This window comes from Peromyscus leucopus, chromosome 12 (genome assembly GCF_004664715.2).
Source record: "Peromyscus leucopus breed LL Stock chromosome 12, UCI_PerLeu_2.1, whole genome shotgun sequence".
NCBI classification, from domain to species: Eukaryota; Metazoa; Chordata; class Mammalia; order Rodentia; family Cricetidae; genus Peromyscus; species Peromyscus leucopus.
Genome location: NC_051073.1, coordinates 15,257,380 through 15,263,712, shown reverse-complemented (window position 1 = coordinate 15,263,712; position 6,333 = coordinate 15,257,380). Strand labels below are relative to the sequence as shown.

Sequence of the window (6,333 nt, the reverse complement as noted above, 5' to 3'; positions counted from 1 at the left end):
TTTTTAATTTAGTAGAAAGTGTTTTCTCTCTGTGTAAAATGGCCGAAGAGAAATGGACTTGTCAGAATAATTTGTAAGGTATAAATTCTTTTAGGGGAGCTCAATGACTTCATTAACAACAAAAGTTTTGCCTCTGAAAAGAATCAGTTTTTGAGTAGTTTTGAACAAATGAATTTTAAAAGCACACCAACATTGAAACCATAGGAGGAAGTACCTCAAATTTATTAACATTGAAACTCAGGAGTTTAAAACAATCAACAATGACCTGGGATGAGATGCCAATCACTATTTTATGATGTTGAGAACTCTGATTTCCTACAAACACTATACATTATTCATATGGCTTCAACACAGTAATTACAAATGCTAAAAATATTTGGAAAATATGCCTGTCTACTGTGAATGTACAAATTAATTAAAACTATAAAAATTAATAGTTTGTAAGTTCATGAGTTCCATGCTATGATTTCATAAACAAAATTATATTACATAATATTCTACCATTGAGCAAATGCAACATTCAGGGGCTTTGTTTTAAATTCTGTGTGCATGTTCATGCAGTTTTGCTGGCAGCTACCAATGTGTTCAGGAGGTGACAGTATATTGTTCACCCATTTGAACAATGCCATAAAACTTTTATACAGCTCTTCCTGGATGGAATAACACAGACAGGCCCAATAATCAAGGCATGATTCAGGGCTCTATAAGGCCAACTGTGAGGAAGAAAGACAGTAAAAGCCTTTAAGAGATGGAGTAGATTTGGAAATGTCATTCTTCTTGTTTTGCTGCTCTTCATTTCCTCGGGCTCACAGTAAAGAGATGCCGAGTAAAATCAATGCAGACAAATATCATTTATGTTTTTATGTGTGGTTTTATGTGAGATTATTCACATAAGAACTTAAAGTGCTCGAATGTCCACTATACAACCAATATAGGCAAAGCCCAAGAGACTGGGAGACTCTTTGACTCCCGGGTGCAAGACAAATGAATTGGTTGTCTGCCAAGTATGTATTCTCCCTAGGAGTTCAACTGTAAGATTTAATTTGGGAATATGAACTATGCTAAACCTAAAATGCATCTTCAGTAAGAGAAATGCATAAAGCTAGTGTTGAGAACATTTTGATGATTTTGCAAATGGTCCCTAAGAAGAAAGAATTTGGAGAAGAATTGACATTACTATAGGAAGTAAGTCACAGGTCAACCACACCAGGGGAAAAATTGACATTACTATAGGAAGTAAGTCAAAGGTCAACCAGACCAGGGGCTGACATCTCAGTAATTGTAAGAACACTGCTTGAGCCTCTGAAAACTTGAACCAAATTATCCATAAGTGTTTCTGGAAGATCAGAGAAGCAGCACTGCTGATAACAAAACCTGGACACAAGAATTCAGAAAGACCTAGGATCAGTATGGACAAATACAGAGGGTAATTATTGATGACTCTTCTTTCTGTGACAATCCTAAGCCACATAGAATGACAGCATTTGTAGACTATCTAGGTCTATATACACTTTAGTTGTATTATTGTTAACTTTCCCCAATAACCATATTTACACTTTATACAAATAAGGACCATTTGTATATCTAATGTACATTTGATTTTCTTTTATTTCTACCTGCTTTGCGTAATATTTATTTCACCAGAGGGGTACTATTATTCTTGGAAATACTTAAATACTGGATCATTGCACAGAGAAATCTGGGCAAGCTCTTATAACAAGACTTTCCTCCAAAAATTCATTTACTATGTTTTCCTTGGATAGAGGACACAGTAGGTATTTAAGTCATAGGGACCGATCCACAACCTGATATTAGCCAAAAGGCCAAGAAGCAATCCAAAGCATATTTCTAAGCTATGAATACTGTGACTACAGCTAAAGTAAGTACTTCTCAATATCTTATTTGTGGATCTATCTGTAATCTGACAGGGCCAGGTTTTAGTGATTCTCTTTTAATGATGACAGTTTTGTCTCTCTCCACTGAATTTCTCATACGGAATTGCAGAGTTTGAGACAAAAGGGTATAGTTGTTTTGTTTTGTTTTTCTGAGAACAGGAGATGATCTATATTTCCAGTCAGATAATGTATTACAATTAAAGGTATGTGAACACTGGGATCAAAGTTTGAATGTAATTATGATTTTTAATGGAATTATTCCATTGGAGAGATATGCTCACATTTGTTGTCATGGTCAGTCATAAAAATCACTAAATTCAGACATACAATAAATTCTTTGTAGGCAGTTTCTTGCTATAGATTTCTGTATTTTTCTGTACTTTATTATTTTAGATACCCAGCAATTCTGTATTCTCTAGTTGTTAATCTTTGATAAGACTGTTATTGGGCATAGATGTATTTCCTGTCATGGATGCCTAAATAGAAGAAAATAATCAGTGTCTACCTGTGGTCAGATCAAGACACTGATGATGAGGTCGGATTCTTCTCATGCTGAGGAAAAGAAAAAAAGACCTAACATCACAAAGCTTTATTTAGATAAATAAACTGTGGGCTGGTGACAACAGAGAAATAAAAACTACTGCTTGTTTACACTTCATACCCACACAGAGATCCCCTATATATACACAAGTAAATTCACAAACCCCAGAAAAGGTAAAAACACAAATGTGACTCAATGCTGCCCCCATATGGCTCATTAATTTTTCACTTGTGTGTTCAACCCCAATCAATCACTTCCATTCTTCTTCCTTCCCAAAGAAAACATTAAAACCACAGAAAATCTTTCATTTTCTGTCAGTACCACATACAGAAGTAAACTGCACATCTTGGAAATAATGTCCCAGATTTCACCAATGTGAATTTTCAACATGTGCATCAATTAGACACACTAAAGCTAGCCTCAGAGGCACCAAAATGTGTTGGTGTCACATTTAGGACAAAAAGAAAAGCAATTCCTTTTAATAATTTGACCAAGAATGAGCTCAAGTTTGAATTCTTCGGTTTTCTCCCTTTGCCTTCTGTTTATCTTTAGTTTATGGTCCTGGCTTGTCTTGTAGTTTGTTGTGTGTTTATCTGTTTCTTCCCTGATGTCTAACTGTGAAACATCACAAATAGCATCATATGTGGGAAGGATGGGGGATTCGTCACAGAAACATTTAACTGAGTTACAATAGATTAAATTATTTGCAAACAGACACCAAAGCATTCAGTACTACAAACGTCATTATCAAGCATTGTCTGTGTGCTTCATTCAACACTTATGGCAGGTATATTTGTATAGGGTCATTTTTTGCTTATTGTTGGTTTCTGAAAATGATTATCAGTATATCACGTACACACATGCACAAATGGCTTTCTGGGTAAGAAGCACTAAATAATGTCACTTGAGCTTATGCCTATTTATTAGCTTAGGTAGTAAAATATGAATACATGGAATGTCCAAGGCAGATAATGGTGTTTGTTATTTACATTGTTCTCTTAAAAGCAGGTTAAACAAGCAAACTGAGTACATGGCAGGACATTAGGCTAAGTCTTAAGTGGCCTCATGATGTATTATTAATTCATCTATAAGGTTCAGCAGAAATTCCAGTCTCTTTGAATACTGGAGATATTTTTATAAACTATATAATCACAAACAAAGAGGCAATTACCTCTACAATTGTGAACTGCAGGTATACTTAATGTGTTTTTGTTAGATGACAACAATCTCATAGTGAAACTCAAAAAGTATTGTGTTTATTTTTCTTGATCATAAACTTGAGAGGGATTCAGTGGGGAAACATGAAGAGTTGGAGTGGAAAGAATGAAAGATGAATTGCTCACATAATTTCTCAAATTTTAAAAATCCTATTTAATTTAAATGTATAATAACTTGTGAATGTATACACTTTCCAATTCACAAAGATGAAGTTATTAGCCATAAAATAGAATGAATTTATTTAAGAAGTTAATTTAATATTCCTGTCATAAATTATGTATGTTTTACTTACACTACCCATTATTTGGGGTTCTTGAAGAGCAAGAGCATGGTCTAATAATTCTTCACATATATCACATGTTGAGCAGATAAGATATTCTCATCATCAGTAATCACAGCTTATTTTTCTGTTTAATCAACTGTTACCAAGTAGTTATTGAGATAATTATACTATGTCATTTTGGTATATTGACCATTTATTGTAAATTAAAATACAGCTCAGCTGGAAATGGATATATTTTGACTTAATTTCTTAAAAGCATATAATGAGTAGTGCAAAAGTCCAATCAATACTAGAAATCCAAGTAACACTCTTATCATCAAAGGACTGCAGTGGGGTGGTAATATTCTATAGATTTGTTAAAGAGAATTTAATTTTGAGCCTCCCCCTGTAATCTTATTTCTTCAAATTTATTATTTCCTCGTGTTTTAATACATGGGTTCTACTGTAATTCTTGTCACTATCTTCCCATTCCCTATAATTTTTTTCTATGGCAAATCAAGCATGTGAACTGAGCCTAAATTTTCAGCTTCAATTTAATACTCAGATCATCTTTTACACATCTCCAAAATGGGAAAAAAAGTGAGATTTTGCCTTGTATATAGTTTTAAGCTTAAAATATATGTAGGACATTCTACAGTAACAAGATTTTTTTTTTTAGGGATCAATGCTTGTGAAAAGTAGACAAAAATAAGTTGGGCTAGATGTTCAAGCTGTTTCTGGATCTCAAAGTCTTGACTAATTGGTGAGTCACTTTTTTAAAAATTGTCCCTTAGAATGTTAAAATGTCCCATGAGAATGTCTCATGTTTTTTCCTAACTGTCTATCCCACCTACCTCTGTCATTCTGAGGAGTCTGTCACTGCTATGTCACCAAGACTGAAGCATGTGTTCCCAGCAAGGATAAGAAGAGTTCAATGATTTTTTTCATGAAATATTTCAGTGGGATAGTAAGTATGTCCTTAATGTAGCAAATGAATAACTCTGAATGACTCATATACATGTATGCTGATACATGTGAATTGACCACTCACAGTGAACATGGGAGAAGGACCATGAGTTCAAAGACAGCTTAGTTCATGTAGTGAAGCTAAGTCTCAAAAAAAGAGCAATACAAAAACAGGTGAACAAAACAATAGACCACAATGTCCAATGAACACATGAATAAATGAAAAATAATCTTTGTTCAGTTTTTTCTTTAGTAAGTACTCTGTTACAGTGTGTAGGGGATTCTTCATTTTTTTCTCTGGAGATGTAAAACTATGACAGACAACTCCTTGGTTTATTGCAAGACGGCAGTTGTTGATTCGTGAATCCCTGTCTTTGTCACTCTTAATCTCAATGTGATTAAGCATCTCTCAAATTTATGGGCAATTTTCATTCTGTTTGTGTGCCTCAGAATTGAATTATACTGGGTATTAAAATTCATGACACAAATAATCAAGTGTAAGAAAAGAGAGAGTCCTCAGATGTCAGCAACAGGAAAATAGACAATCAAAAATGTGTCAGAATTTTAACATTTGCAAAGCACAAGGATAATGTGTGTCAAAATTAACACAAATATATGAATGAAATGTACCTGTATTTCTGGAAACTGTATTATTAATTCATAGCAATAAATAAAGGATATATTTTGATTCATTTTTCCTAAAAATAATAATAGTCTATTATGAACAAAATGGAGCCATAAACAAATGCACACATAAGTTGTCATGCTCATTCTCACAATCATACCATGTACATATGACAAACATTGATCCAGAGGACAATGAGTATGTTAATGAAAAAACAAACTGTTTTAGAGAGAATGTACATCAGAATAAATTATGTGTTTAAGATCACGTTGATCAAGAGAGAAGTGACATGGGGAGCTAGAGTATTAAGATCATATTCATTAAGTCCTAAATAAAGGATATCCATTGTGTTCGGCATATGCATTGTTTTATTCAATTCTCAGACTTGGATGTACTAATTAGATATTACTATTTTAGTTTCTATTCTTGTGGCTATGATAAAATACACTGTGGAAAAAGTAATTTCAAGGAGAACACGTTTGTTTGGCTGATTCATCTAAGTCTCATCCTCTGTCCTAGAGAAGTTACGATAGCAAGAACTTGAAGCAGCTAGCCACATTATGTCCCTGAAGGGCAGAATGCAAGGAATAAATACATGTGCCCCATTACTTAGCTCATTCTTTCCACTTGTGCAATTGAAGGGAATGTTAACATGAAAAGTGTGCAGATCTTCCCACCTCAATTAAGACAAATGAGATATTACCCCATGGACTTCCCTTCAGACCAGCCTGTTTTGACAATGACTGATAGAGAATCCCTTCCCAGGTGATTCTATATTGTGTTAGTAAATTAAAACTAATCATCATACTTATTATTATCATTGTTC

The 6,333-nt window shown here is 33.8% G+C and overlaps 1 non-coding gene across 1 annotated transcript; it reads right to left on the bottom strand.

The window, feature by feature from the left end:
• Positions 1-1,643: 1,643 nt before the first annotated feature.
• LOC114681297 lies at positions 1,644-1,835 on the bottom strand. Its single transcript, XR_003732887.1, has one exon. It is a non-coding gene; the product is annotated as a U2 spliceosomal RNA (small nuclear RNA).
• Positions 1,836-6,333: the final 4,498 nt, after the last annotated feature.